This window comes from Pseudophryne corroboree, chromosome 2 (assembly GCF_028390025.1).
Source record: "Pseudophryne corroboree isolate aPseCor3 chromosome 2, aPseCor3.hap2, whole genome shotgun sequence".
Lineage (NCBI taxonomy): Eukaryota > Metazoa > Chordata > Amphibia > Anura > Myobatrachidae > Pseudophryne > Pseudophryne corroboree.
Genome location: NC_086445.1, coordinates 5,880,568 through 5,896,420, shown reverse-complemented (window position 1 = coordinate 5,896,420; position 15,853 = coordinate 5,880,568).

Sequence of the window (15,853 nt, the reverse complement as noted above, 5' to 3'; positions counted from 1 at the left end):
CAGCACAGACACTCATCCATACATACAGCAATACAGGGAGAATGTGATTGTATTACACTGTATAGAGAGAATGGGGAAATGCTGCACTACATCAGATCGGGGCTCAGCACCTCTGTCTAGAGCAGCACAGACACTCATCCGTACATACAGCAATACAGGGAGAATGTGATTGTATTACACTGTATAGAGAGAATGGGGAAATGCTGCACTACATCAGATCAGGCTCAGCACCTCTGTCTAGAGCAGCACAGACACTCTTCCATACATACAGCAATACAGAGAGAATGTGATTGTATTACCCCTGTATAGAGAGAATGGGGAAATGCTGCACTACATCAAATCGGGGCTCAGCACCTCTGTCTAGAGCAGCACAGACACTCATCAATACATACAGCAAGACAGAGAGAATGTGATTGTATCATCCCTGTATAGAGAGAATGGGGAAATGCTGCACTACTTCAGATCGGGGCTCAGCACCTCTGCCTAGAGCAGCACAGACACTCATCCATACATATAGCAAGACAGAGAGAATGTGATTGTATTACCTCTGTATAGAGAGAATGGGGAAAATAGGATTTTGGTACCTACCAGGTAAATCCTTTTCTTTGAATCCATAGGGGGCACTGGAGTACTCTTGGGATATGGACGGCTTCCACCGGAAGAAGGCACTGAATAAATTAATTTTTGAGACTACTCCTCCCCTCCATATCCTGCAGCACTTCAGTGTTTTTTACTGAGCCGAACAGGATCGATAGAGAGATTGACAAAAGGAGAATTACATATAGTCTCACAGACAACAATAAAGTTGACACAACGTAACAGACAACTAAACAGTTGACACCATAACTGATTAACCCTTGTTAAATTTAAACCAGTCGTGAAAGTGTGTTACCATAAGAACCACTGGACTCCTAAAACAGGTAAACTGCTCTGGGTGGGCGTCCAGTGCCCCCTATGGATTCAAAGAAAAGGATTTACCTGGTAGGTACCAAAATCCTATTTTCTTTTTCATCCACTAGGGGTCACTGGAGTACTCTTGGGATGTACCAAAGTCTCCTCCGTGGCGGGAGAGCTGTTTGGCACCTGTAACACTAAACGGCCAAAGCTAGATGCTGCTGCCGCGAACGTATCAAACTTGTAAAAGCGCACAAACGTGTGCACTGACGACCAAGTAGCCGCACGGCAAAGCTGTGTCGTAGAAGCCCCACGACTCGCTGCCCATGACGTCCCCACAGAACGTGTGGAATGAGCTGTTACTGAAGTAGGTGGCTGTAACTTAGCATAAAGGTAAGCCTGACGTATAGTCAGTTTGATCCATCTGGATAAGGTCTGCTTAGAGGCTGGCCAACCCCTCTTAGCTGCGTCATAGAGAACAAACAACGTATCTGTCTTACGCACAGTAGACGTTCGGGAAACATAGATACGCAATGCGCGAACCACATCCAACGTTCCAGAGTCTCCTGTTAACACAGGAACTACTATTGGTTGATTGATGTGAAAAGACGACACTACCTTTGGTAGAAAAGCGGGATTCGTCCGAAGTTCCGCTCTGTCATCATGAAAAATTAAATACGGTGACTTGCATGACAAGGCACCCAAATCTGAAACACGCTTAGCCGAGGCTAAGGCTAAAAGAAAAATCGTTTTCCAAGTGAGAAATTTAATATCCACTTGTTGTAAGGGTTCAAAGTAATCGGACTGTAAGAAATCTAAAACCAGATTCAAGTCCCATGGTGCTGTAGGTGAAATGAAAGGAGGCTGTATCCTCTTTACACCCTGTAGAAACGTATGTATTGACTGCAACGAGGCCAATTTCCTTTGAAAATAAATTGACAACGCAGATACCTGCACCTTTAATGTGGAAAGACGTAGTCCTCCATCTAACCCCATTTGTAAAAATAACAAAAGACGGGATAATTTAAAAGACGATGTCGGAAATTTCCGAGCTTCACACCAACCTATATAAGTACGCCAAATTCTATAATAATGAGCTGCCGTAACCGGCTTCCTAGCTCGTACCATGGTTGGTATAACAGACTCAGGAATGCCCTCTTTCCTTAAGATGGCCTTTTCAACAGCCACCCCGTCAAACGCAGCCGCGCTAAATCGGGGTAAAGGAACGGACCCTGTTGTAACAGGTCCGGACGTAGTGGGAGTGGCCACGGATCGTCTGCGAGTAACCCGAGGAGATCCGAGAACCAAGCCCTCCGAGGCCAATGAGGCGCTATTAGAATGACTGTGACGAACCCTCTCTTGATCCGTTTTAGCACCAACGGGAGCAGCGGAAACGGTGGAAACAGATACACAAGGCTGTATGGCCACGTGGCTGTGAGAGCATCCACCGCCACTGCCCCTGGATCTCTTGTTCTGGACACATATCTTGACACCTGATGATTGTGGCGTGATGCCATTAGATCCACCTGAGGGTAACCCCACTTCTGGATCAACATCTGAAATACTTCTGGATTCAATGCCCACTCTCCTGGATGAAAATCCCGACGACTGAGAAAATCTGCCTCCCAGTTGTCCACTCCAGGAATGAACACTGCCGATAATATCACCTGGTGATATTCGGCCCATCTGAGGATCCGAGCTACTTCCCGCATAGCCATGCGGCTTCTCGTTCCTCCTTGTTTGTTTATATATGCGACTGCCGTCGCGTTGTCTGACTGCACCTGAACAGTCTGAAAACGAAACATGTACACCGCTTGTCTTAGAGCATTGTAAATCGCCCTGAGTTCCAGAACATTTATGGATAGCGATCTTTCGTGATCCGCCCAGAGGCCCTGGAGCCGATAACTCTGAACTACAGCTCCCCAACCTCTGAGACTTGCGTCTGTTGTCAGAATTATCCAATTCGCGACGCCGAATCGTCTCCCTGCAGATAGATTGTGTATTTTTAACCACCAGAGAAGAGACACCCTGACTTGTGGTGACAACCTCACCCTGTGGTGCAGCTGCAGATGTGATCCCGACCACTGTGCTAACACCTCCAGTTGAAACGGACGTGAGTGAAATCTTCCGAACTGAAGTGCTTCGAAAGCCGCCACCATTGTGCCTAGAAGGCGAATGCACAAATGTACTGAGACTGTGCGTGGCTTGAGCACTAATTGCACCAGATGACGAATGCCCTGTACTTTCTGTTGTGGCAGGTAAACCCTTTGTTTTACTGTATCGAGAATCATCCCTAGGAATTGAAGTCGTTGACACGGAATTAGATGTGATTTCTTTAAACTGACTATCCAACCGTGCTGAACTAGTACATTGTACGTTAGTAAGGCATGTTGGAGAAGCAATTGTTGAGACGGAGCCTTTATGAGTAGATCGTCTAAATACGGAACAATTATTACCCCTAGGGACCTGAGATGAGCTGTCATCACGGACATTACCTTGGTGAATACCCGAGGCGCTGATGAGAGGCCAAACGGTAGAGCCTGAAATTGGTAATGGTCTCGTCTTATCGCAAACCTTAAGAAACTCTGGTGAGGTGGCCAAATCGGAATGTGCAAATACGCATCCTTGAGATCTAGTGCAATCATGAATTCCTGTGGCTCTAACCCTGCAATTACTGACCTGAGAGATTCCATCTTGAATCTGTGGTAAGTGACGTAATGATTGAGACCTTTTAGGTTCAATATTGGCCTGACTGAGCCATCTGGTTTTGGTACCAGAAACAGACTGGAATAATAACCCTGCCCCTGTTCCTGCACAGGGACCGGAATTATCACTGCAGCATTCAGCAGAGACTGAATGGCAACCTGCAGAACTGCTTTCTTGTCGTCCGACACAGGCAGTCCTGTCGTGAAAAATCTTCCTGTCGGAAGATAATCGAACTCTATTTTGTAACCCTCTAATACTAAATTGCGGATCCACCCATCTGTGGACGTCTGCAGCCACGCCCCTGAAAGCTCTGAAGGCGTGCTCCCACAATTGGAGATCCGAGATGGGCTGGGAGCCCGTCATGCCACTGGTTTGTTAGTGGTCTTGGTGTCTTGACGACGTGCATTGGATTGTCGGGCACTACGTCCCCGACCTCTTCTGCCCGGCGTGACTGCTCCTCCCTGCCCACGAAAGGGCTGAGTTCTAAAGGATTTGAACGCCGGACCAGAATATTTCCGTTTAGGTATAGTTGTAGGCGATGGAAGAAAAACAGACTTCCCTCCAGTAGCCTCAGAAATCCATTTGTCCAATTCAGGACCAAAAAGTTTCTCGCCATCATAAGGCAATGCCTCTATACCTTTTTTAACCTCCGTCTCCGCCTGCCACGAACGCAGCCAAAGTGCTCGTCGTACTGTGACTAGCGATGAGGACAGGCGAGAAGTAAGCTGACAGACGTCAGTAGAAGCTGTACATAGATATTCAGCAGCTTCCCAGATTTGATCCGCGAGAAGTATAAGATGATCATCTTGCAGAGCCGACTTGAGCTCTTTTATCCATACCATTAAAGCTTTAGTAACCCAAATGCCAACCAACCCAGGTCTTAACAGCACTCCAGTTGCTGTATACATGGACCTTAGCATAGCCTCTATTTTACGATCTGCAGGGTCTTTAAGCGTAGTAGCAGTTGGGACTGGTATGGTTAACTTCCTCGTAAGTTTAGATACGGATGAATCCACCAAAGGTGGGTTCTCCCATGTAGCTGTCATGGCCTCTGGAAACGGGTAACTCGATTTAAATCTACGAGGAATAGAAAACCGTTTGTCCGGATTTTTCCGTGACTCCAGTAACATTTTATTAAGAGATTCCGAGATAGGGAAACACATCGGAGATCTCTGTCGTTTAGTAAAGACTACCTCATCATTCGTCAGTGGCTCCTCAGTTTCCGTAAACTCCAGCGACTGACGAACTGCTCTGATGAGATTGTCAATACCTGGGCTGTCAAAGTCGTCACCTTCTGACTGTTGTTCTATTTCGCCCTCCTCGTACTCCTGTTCAGTGAGGTCTAGTATCCCAGAGACAGGAAAATTAGTAGGAAAAGGAAACTTATCTTTTCCACTCAAGGTGGACTTATGACCAGTTTGAGACTCCCCAGGTAACTCAAATGGTCTCATCTTAAACTCAGATCTTGCCGCCTCTCTTTCTTCACGAGAGGCGGCCAGTTCTGATTGTAAACCAACTAATACATCTGCAAGTAAAGCCCATGGCGGGTCCTGAGATGCCTTTACTTCTGGAATGGAAATCGTATTTATGGCTGTATTAACAACACATGCTGTACATGTGGTGGATCCATCAGGCAACACACTCTTACAGACATGACATGACAAATGTTTCTTAGATTTTGCTGGTGTCTTACTCATTATGAAGACAGACAATACAAACTCCACACAGACAGACTGCACGACTCAGTAATAACACCAAAGTTCCTGGTATATATCTAGGCAAGTGCAGTGCCTGCCAGAAATACGAAAACTGACCCCAAAATTCCTCTAGTACCACTCTTAGCCGAGATGTAAAAATAGGAAACCTGGAACAGACAGGAGAACATTTAAACATATTAAGCATTTCTTGCACTGCCAAATACTGTTGAAGTCTCCCCCCCCCCACTCCCACGACCTCCGTGTACAGCACCGGGTCTGGGCCTGTGGAAGTTTTGCAAAGGGCCGTGTGAGCGGCCTGTCTGTAGACCCCGGACAACGGAACTCCTCGGCTGCTGCGGGCGGATGGCGGAAGCAGAGAGCGTGCTGCATGGAGCCGTGGAGCGGCCCATGCACACGTGCTCCCGCCCGCCACACACAGCATAACGGCGTGTCTGTGTAGCCAAGCAGCGCTGCTGCTGCGCAGGGAGCAGCGGTCTTTTAGGATGCTGGGAGCCGGAGAGTGAGAGCGCGCCGCATGGACCGTGAAGCGGCCCATGTACACGCGCTCCGGGCAGCGGTGAGTACCCAACAATCCCCAACAGTGGAGCGGCAGCAAGCGCTGACCGCCCCAACCCAACATACCTGGACCGTGACAAAAGTCTATGACGGGGCCTTCATCCAAGCTCCGTCCAGCTTTCCTGCAGGCAGCCTGCAAGTGGAGTGAGGGAGCTCTTTACAGAGAGGTCCGACACTCACGGCTACTCAGCCGCTTCCACTGTCCCTGACCCACGCCTGTTAGAAGGGGGGAAAGGACGTGGAAATTGAAGAAAAAAAAAAAAAAAACTTAGAAAAAAATTCCAATACTTTGTGGATGAGCTCCACTATGCCTTCTAACTGTGTCGAGCACAGAAAAAACACTGAAGTGCTGCAGGATATGGAGGGGAGGAGTAGTCTCAAAAATTAATTTATTCAGTGCCTTCTTCCGGTGGAAGCCGTCCATATCCCAAGAGTACTCCAGTGACCCCTAGTGGATGAAAAAGAAATGCTGCACTACATCAGATCGGGGCTCAGCACCTCTGTCTAGAGCAGCACAGACACTCATCCATACATACAGCAAGACAGGGAGAATGTAATTGTATTACCCTTGTATAGAGAGAATGGGGAAATGCTGCACTACATCAGATCGGGGCTCAGCACCTCTGTCTAGAGCAGCACAGACACTCATCTATACATACAGCAAGACAGAGAGAATGTGATTGTATTACCACTGTATAGAGAGAATGGGTAAATGCTGCACTACATCAGATCGGGGCTCAGCACCTCTGTCTAGAGCAGAACAGACACTCATCCATACATACAGCAAGACAGGGAGAATGTGATTGTATTACCTCTGTATAGAGAGAATGGGGAAATGCTGCACTACATCAGATCGGGGCTCAGCACCTCTGTCTATAGCAGCACAGACACTCATCCATACATACAGCAACACAGGGAGAATGTGATTGTATTACACTGTATAGAGAGAATGGGGAAATGCTGCACTACATCAGATCGGGGCTCAGCACCTCTGTCTAGAGCAGCACAGACACTCATCCATACATACAGCAAGACAGGGAGAATGTGATTGTATTACCCCTGTATAGCTACACATGCTGAGGAATAGATGTGAGGTAATAAACTTATATACGGTATGTGACTGTGCCCCTGATTATCCTCTGTGTATGAGTAAACTTTAACGCGTTTCTCCGCCAGTACTGGCCTGGTCAGTCGGTGTTAGTAGGAGGAGCTTAGCACTGACTTCCGGCTTTCTGCGCCTGGCACTGCCCTCCTTCCATCCATTGTCCCTGTTATAAGACACCTGGGCTGCCACTTCCAGACCCCACTTTGCATGTATCCAGTATAACTCTCCCTGGTTTAGCTGTACCTGGCTGCAGAAGATCTGATCAGGAGGAGGCTGGCTTTCCAGACCTCACTCAGTTGGTCAGTGCGAGTATGACAAAGCGTTTCCCCTGCACATGTGCTGGTGGTGGCTTCTGATTGGTTGTCATCTGGACCTGAGTTTTCTGTATTGTGGATTCCTCATTGATGTCTAGGGTTGTTTCCTGGATTATACTGATGCCTCCTGCACCTGACCCTGGCCTGTCTCTGAATTACATATGTGTCTGCCATCAGCCCTGACCCAAACAATCTGTATACTTCTGCCTGCTATCAGCCCTGATACTGCCTGTATAGGGATACCTGCTTGTCTGCTGCCAGCCCTGACCCAAACAGTCTGAATACTTCTGCCTGCCATCAGCCCTGACACTGCCTGTCTAGGGATACCTGCTTGTCTGCTGCCAGCCCTGATCCAGACAGTGTGAACACTTCTGCCTGCCATCAGCCCCGACACTGCCTGTCTATGGATACCTGCTTGTCTGCTTCCAGCCCTGACCCAGACAGTCTGAACACTTCTGCCTGCCATCATCGCTGACACTGCCTGTCTAGGGATACCTGCTTGTCTGCTGCCAGCCCTGACCCAGACAGTCTGGACACTTCTGCCTGACATCAGCCCTGACACTGCCTTTCTAGGTATACCTGCTTGTTTGCTACCAGCCCTTACCCAGACAGTCTGAACACTTCTGTCTGCCATCAGCCTTGACACTGCCTGCCTAGGGTTACCTGCTTGTCTGCTGCCAGCCCTGACCCAGACAGTCTGAACACTTCTGCCTGCCATCAGCCTTGACACTGCATGTCTAGGGATACCTGCTTGTCTGCTGCCAGCCCTGACCCAGACAGTCTGAACACTTCTGCCTGCCCACTTCCAGATCTTCCTCTTGCTGTCATTATTCGGCTACCATCTCAGTTCTGTGTCCAGTCTCTTGTATAGCAGGTATATGCCCCAATGCAGAGGTGAGAGCTGCTGTAACTGCACATGTGTCTGTTACCGGAGTGTTGGGAGCAATAATATGAAAATGCTAGTTTCAACCTTCGCCTGGTCTACAAAGGTTCCCTGACTGTGTCAGCACTGAGATGCCCACTGTCAGCGTGTCTGCATGCTAACCTACTAATCTTTGAATTGCTGTCATTTACCGTCCACCTGGCATTTCCTCCAAATTCCTCAACAACTTTGCTTCCTGGCTACCTCACTTCCTCTCTTCTGACATTCCCTCCATTATCCTAGGTGATTTCAACATCCCTATGGATAACCCCACAAAATCAGCTGCTCTAAACTCCTTAACCTCACCTCTTCACTTGGTCTCTCCCAGTGGACCACCTCACCCTCCCATGTGAACGGGAGCTCACTGGATCTGGTCTTCACTCACCACTGTGATCTTTCTGATTTCTCCAATTCCCCTTTTCCCCTCTCTGAACACCACCTGCTCTCTTTCAACTTATCTATCTCTGCTTCTCCATCTCTCCCTCCTAAGGCTACCATCACTAAGCGTAACATTGAGGCTATTGACACCACATTAATTTCCTCCCTGTTTGACTCTCTTCTCTGTCCTCTTTTCTCTCTCTCATGCCCTGAACAAGCCACATCCCTATACAATGCATCTCGTACTTCTGCCCTTGACTCTGTTGCTCCGCCAACCACTATTCACCCTCACAGATCAACACCTCAACCCTGGCACACCAAATGCACCAGATATCTTGAAAAATGCTCACGTACTGCCGAGCGACAGTGGAGGAAATCATGCTCTAAAGCAGACTTACTCCATTTCACACTTATGCTCTCAACCTTCAGTGCTGCCCTTTCCCTCGCTAAACAATCATACTTCAAAATCCTCATCTCTACCCAGTCTTCCAACCCCCGGCGCCTCTTTGCCACTGTTAACTCCCTCCACTGCCCACCACCACCTCCTCTCTCTTCCTCATTGTCTGCGCTTGACTTTGCCACTTATTTCACATACAAGATTGACTCCATACGTCAGGACATCACATCCAACCAGACCAGCAACCAGCCATCACCCATCCCTTGCTACCCCTCCCCTTCCCTCTTACCAACTCTGACATCTTTCGCCCATGTATCTGGGGAGGAAGTCATGGCCCTCATCTGTTCCTCCCTCCACAACCTCCCCACTGGACCCTATCCCCTCCCACCTCCTCCGCTACCTGTCTCCTTCTGCCTGTTCTCATCTTGTCCACCTTTTCAATCTCTCCCTCTCATCAGGCACTGTCCCCTCTGCCTTCAAGCATGCTCTTGTCTCCCCTATTTTTAAAAAACCTACCCTTGATCCAAACACTCTCTCCAACTATCGACCCATCTCTCTCCTCCCTTTTGCCTCCTAACTTCTTGAGCGTATTGTCTTTAATCGCCTCACTGCCCTTCTTTCCTCTCACTCACTGCTTGACCCATTCCAGTCTGGTTTCCGTTCTGTCCACTCCAACAAAACTGCCCTCACAAAAGTCTGCAATGACCTCCATGCAGCCAAATCTAAGGGTCACTACTCTCTGCTTATACTTCATAACCTCTCTGCTGCTTTTGACACTGTGGACCACCCTCTCCTTCTGCAAATCCTTCACTCTCTTGATCTGCATGATACTGACCTCTCCTGGCTGTCCTCCTACCTCTCTGATCTTTCCTTCTCTGTCTCCTCTCATGATGCTACCCCCCCCACTTCCACTAACTGTTGGTGTCCACCAAGGCTCTGTTCTTGGTCCTCTCCTTTTCTCTCTCTATATGTCCTCTTTAGGTGAACTCATTAGTTCTTTTAACTTCCAATACCACCTCTATGCTGATGACACTCAAATCTACCTCTCCTCCCCTGATCTCTCCACCGCTCTCCTCACTCGTACCTCCAACTGTCTTTCTGCTATCTCTTCCTGGATGTCCCAGTGCTTTCTTAATCTCAACATGTCTAAGACTGAGCTGATCATCTTCCCACCCTCCCGCACAACCTCACCTCCCACAATCTCATTATCCATTGATGGTACGACTATCTCCTCTAGACCCCAAGTACGCTGTCTTGGCATAATCCTTGACTCCTCCCTCTCCTTCAAACCACACATTCAGCACCTCTCACAAACCTGTCATTTTCATCTCAAAAACATGTCCAGGATCAGACCTTTTCTCACCCAGGATGCTACTAAGATCATTATTCACTCACTGATTATTTCCAGACTGGACTACTGTAATCTCCTAACTGGCCTCCCTGACAAATACCTCTCTCCACTCCAATCTATCCTCAATGCTGCTGCCCGGCTCATCTTCCTCACCAAACGCACAATGTCTACCTCTCCTCTCTTACTAGACCTTCACTGGCTCCCCTTCCCTTTCAGAATCCAATTCAAACTTCTCACACTCGCTTACAAAGCACTCACCCACTCCTCTCCCATCTACATCTCTGATCTTATCTCCCTTTACATTCCCACCCGTCCTCTTCCCTCTGCTAATGCACACCAACTCTCCTGTCTTCTGATTACTTCCTCCCACTCCTATCTCCAAGATTTTTCACGTGCTGCACCACTTCTCTGGAATTCCCTACCTCTCCCCCTCAGACTCTCCACCTCTCTACAAAACTTCAAACGGGCTCTTAAGACCCACTTCTTTACCAAACCCAGCTGTCTCTCCTCCTAACCCTCTGTTCCACGCTCTCTATGTACCCCAACTGTGTCACCCCTGTCTGTCTGCCCCTCCCCTTTAGAATGTACGCTCTCACGAGTAGGGCCCTTTTCCCTCATGTGCTTATCCTTTTCTCACTCCAATAATCCTCAACTGCCCAAATCCCGCAGTTTTTTGGCTACCTTGGAACTTATCTCTATATTTACTGGTGTAGTTAGGCTTAGTTGCCCTGTACTTGTCCTAAATTGTCTTCACCTGTAAGTCACTGTTTTCTTATTTTGATTATGTGCACATGTACTCTGTAATTGGGCGCTGCGGAACCCTTGTGGCGCCATATAAATAAAGGATAATAATAATAATGCTGTAATACCACCGGTGATTCCTGGCATGCCACCATTGGCGTAACAGGGGTGATTTATCAGAGTCCAGAAAGGGAGGATTATCTGCTTTTGGGCCAATGGTGACAGTATTACTGACACAGCGCAATGTGTGACCTGGTTGTGTGCTGCTATGGTGAAGGTGTATCGTGACTGGACAAATGACACCATTGCGAATAACCGATGTGGAAACTGCGGAGCACCACGCGCCATTGATGTGAGAAGTGAACGTCAGCTACAAAGGTGAAGTGAGGGCGACCGACGTGCTACAGTGGAGCAGCTCACCATCACAATGAACCTGGGGGCGGCCAGACGTGTGTCTAACATGGCAGCTCAGCCCGTCTAGCTGCGTCACTGGGACAGGAATACAGCGACACACAGAGATACCGTATGTTACATGTTCCCGCATTCCTATTCACTTTACTGTGGAAATATTCATATGTGTCATAAAGTATTTACCCTTCATCTGCTGCCTGTGGGATAAAAGTCGCACATTCTTTCTTCTTAATATTACTTGTCACCCAGGAGTTCAGAACATCAACCTGTAAATGAATGAGAAATAATGAAAAGAGAGACAGCACAAGAGAGGTCAGTGAGAAAGAGACAGCACAAGAGAGGTCAGTGAGGAAGAGACAGCACAAGAGTGGTCAGTGAGAAAGAGACAGCACAAGAGAGGTCAGGGAGGAAGAGACAGCAAAGGAGTGAGCCATGAGAAAGAGACAGCACAAGAGAGGTCAGGGAGGAAGAGACAGCACAAGAGAGGGCAGGGAGGAAGAGAGTGAGACAGCAAAGGAGTGAGCCATGAGAAATAGACAGCACAGGAGTGATCAGTGAGGAAGAGACAGCACAAGAGAGGTCAGGGAGGAAGAGACAGCAAATGAGTGAGCCATGAGAAAGAGACAGCACAGAACTAGAAAGAGACAGCACAAGAGTGGTCCATGAGAAGGAGACCGTACAAGAGTTGTCCATGAGAAATAGACAGCACAAGAGCGGTCCATGAGAAGGAGACAGTACAAGAGTGGTCCATGAGAAATAGACAGCACAAGAGCGGTCCATGAGAAGGAGACAGTACAAGAGTGGTCCATGAGAAAGAGACAACACAAGAGCGGTCCATGAGAAGGAGACAGTACAAGAGTGGTCCATGAGAAAGAGACAGCAAAAGAGTGGTTAATGAAAAAGAGACAGTACAAGAGCGGTCAGTGAGAGGGAGACATCAGAAGGACAGTCAGTGAGGAAGAGATATCAAAAGAGTAGTCACTTAGAAAGAGACAGCACGGGAATGATCAGTGAGGAGCCATCACAGCAGTGATCAGTGAGAAAGAGACATCACAAAAGAGATCAATGAGGAGGAGACAGCACTGGAGCGGTCAGTGAGGAGAGTATATAATTAACTTCTAATATTACCATTTTTTTTAAATTATATATATATATATATATATATATACATACATACATACAGTGTGTGTGTGTGTGTGTGTGTGTGTGTGTGTGTGTGTTTGTGTGATTTCTAATTATTGTGGGAGCCTCTGTTTGTGGTTCCAGGGCACCATTAGTAGTTTTGCACCATATGGTCCATTGTAAATCCGGCAGTGGAGGATTTCTGTGGTGGCCCCTTCCCTTGATGCCCTCAGCATGTGCTTATTTTGATTAATGGTTACTTCCTGCCCCTGGTCTACTCTGCTCTTCCTGTATACTGACAGGCAGAGCAGAGCCCAGAGCCGGCCCCTGTGGTCATCCTCTGTATCTGATAGACCACCGGCTGATCACAGGCAATATAAATATTATAGAAAATAAATAAAACTTACCTCCATTCAGGGGTGGGTGATCGGTGAGCGGCTTCTCTGTGACCCGGTCAGCTGATCTGTGTAATCAGCTGAGATGCCGGCCGGGACTTTCACCGCACCGCACAGATCAGCTGACAGGGTCACAGAGCAGTAGCCCCCCGATCACCCACCCCTGGGTGCAGGTAAGTTTTATTTCATTATTGTCTATTACAGATGAGAGAGGGGCAGGAGAGGGGGCTGGGAGCGGGGCATAGGGGGAGATCGAGGGAACCGGGGCAGACAGAAACACACTGGAGGGGTAACAGGGGCAGACAGAAACACAATGGAGGGGTAGCCGGGGCAGACAGAAGCACAATGGAGGGGTAGCCGGGGCATGTGCAGCATCTTCTCAGGAAATTCTGTGCAAAAAATACCCGAGAAGTGTGGGGAGGGGATTTGCAGGGACAGATCTTTTTATTATACATTCATGTGATATATGCATAGCTCCCAACTATCCTGATTTTTGCAGGACAGTCCTGTTTGTTTGGGACTGTCCTGATGTCCTACCCATGGGCCGCAGTGTCACGCGGTGGGGGGGGGGGGGGGGCAGTTGGGAGGATCCTGTCAGTCGCTGCTCTGCCTAACATGCGCACAGCGTCTATTCACAGGAGTCAGAGGGAGAGAGGGCATGCCCCTCAATGATAAAATCGGGAGGTGTGGCTTGCGATCGCAGCATCCCCGCGGAGCCATGCCCCCTTTCTCTTAGGCCACACACCCTTTTTGGGCGCGGACATGGCTATGCCTCGCAGAGGTCACAACTGCAGATGCAGCAATGTAATCATGATTATTGCATCACACCCGCATCTGAGATGTGTATTGTGAAACATACAGTATAGCCCAATGTATTATTTTCACCTTGTTACACCACACATAATATAAGGATGAGATGGGCATGGGAGAGACTCTACCTGAACTCTTTCCACCATAATATAAAATAAGGAACACACAGAGCTTGTTCCTCTTCATACATATTCTTATGAGAGGAAAGTGGTATGTTACACAAGTTGTGTGTTATGGATGTAGTATCCTCCAGACGTTGTGTATCCTGGAAGTTGTGTATTATGTTTGGGATACGCTGCTTGGGCATCTGGTGCTTAACACATCTTTTTCTAGGGAATGCTGTATGGGAAACCTTAAACTATATTGTAATACAGGCATCTTCTGCAATATGGAGTGATATAAACATTTAGTTTGATGATTGTTCACAGTTATATCTCACATTTGCTTGAGTTCGGCATTTTGGTGACTTCTTCCTTTTCTTCCCATCAGCAATGCCAGGACAGCATGGGGGCTGCGAGATGTTCCTCATGGGAATCTCAACTCTGTCATTTTGGTCCTGACATCTGTCAATACTCATCCTATTCCTCATGATATACGAGACTATGGACACCTGGTCCTATGGAACTTCTCATCCTGGGAGAGACAACACAAGACAGAGATTAGAAGACTGACCATATATCATGAGGACCCCCCTCTCCCTCCCACTGTGCAGTAAGATGCCCTCAGGGAACCCCAAAAACACTCTTATAGGGGGAACCAGAACTTCAGACTCACATAGCCATCGCACCGAGTAACAAGAGGTCCTCAGGGCACCCACCCAACGGGATCTTAGGGACACATGAACTAAGTCTTGGAGAGTGATAAAGCGGAGAGAGATAAAGTACCAGCCAATTAGCTCCTGTCATTTTTCAAACACAACCTATAAAATGGCAGTTAGGAGCTGATTGGCTGGTACGTTATCTCTCTCCACTTTCTTACTCTCCAAGGCTAAGTACACCTCCCATGTAATCCCTATTATCATGTCTGACAGTGATGTCTCCCTCCCTTGGCTGTCTGCAACATGCCTGAGCACTGCATTATCAGCTGTAAACAAGCAGTCTGGCTACATGGGTGTGGTCATATTGGATTCTGCCATGTGATCCCTCACATGACCAGCTCAGCCTATGGTCTCTGACAGTAATCTATTTAAACCAGCTCTGGTGTTCGGCCCATTGTCAGAGCATCGTGTATCCTTCCTGAGGACAGGGCTTGTCTCCAGGCTTCAGTTGCATCCTGCTCTGTCCCTGTTACTGCTCCTCTGATCTCCTTGTACTCAGCACCATCTATTATCAGTGATTTGTGGTTTCCAGTCTCTGCAGGTACCATCAGTTACACACAATACGGCTGGTTGGTTACATGATACGGTCATTCCTCATAGAGTGAAAGCACCCCAGGGTGCGAAATGCGTCAGGATTTACCCTTAAAGGACTTGTACATCTGTTGCGGACACCTGTCTACACGCTGACTACATTTAACAAATCCTCCTGCACTCACGACTGCTATTTGGATGCTGCAAGCTAGAGGCGCCCATTGTGAAGGAGAATCCGGGATCGGAGCTGACAGCTGGACAGGAGTGTCAGGGCCGGACGCGGCCCCATCACAGGAGCGATACCCGGAGGCTGGAGCTCACCGCCAGGAGACGCGCCTGCCCCGGTCACCAGCGGAGCGTTCTACAGGTACGGCTGCTCACCGCTCACTCTCGCCGGAGGTTAATTGATTTAAAAATGGAGATTACAGCTAAAGACACCTCTCATCTCTGGGCACAAACAACTGGGAGCGGTGAACTGAACAGTACAGAAAGTGGAGACAGGCGAGCACGGAACAAGTGGATACACGGCTGTTTGTTTACATTATAGGAATACATTGGATCACATTGGATCGACATTAAGATACAAAGTTTACAGTTTTGGGGACATAATCTATTTACCGAGGACTTTCATCTATATTGTGTTTGAACTAGACACAAAAAGTCACGTGGCTAAAATTTCTATTTTA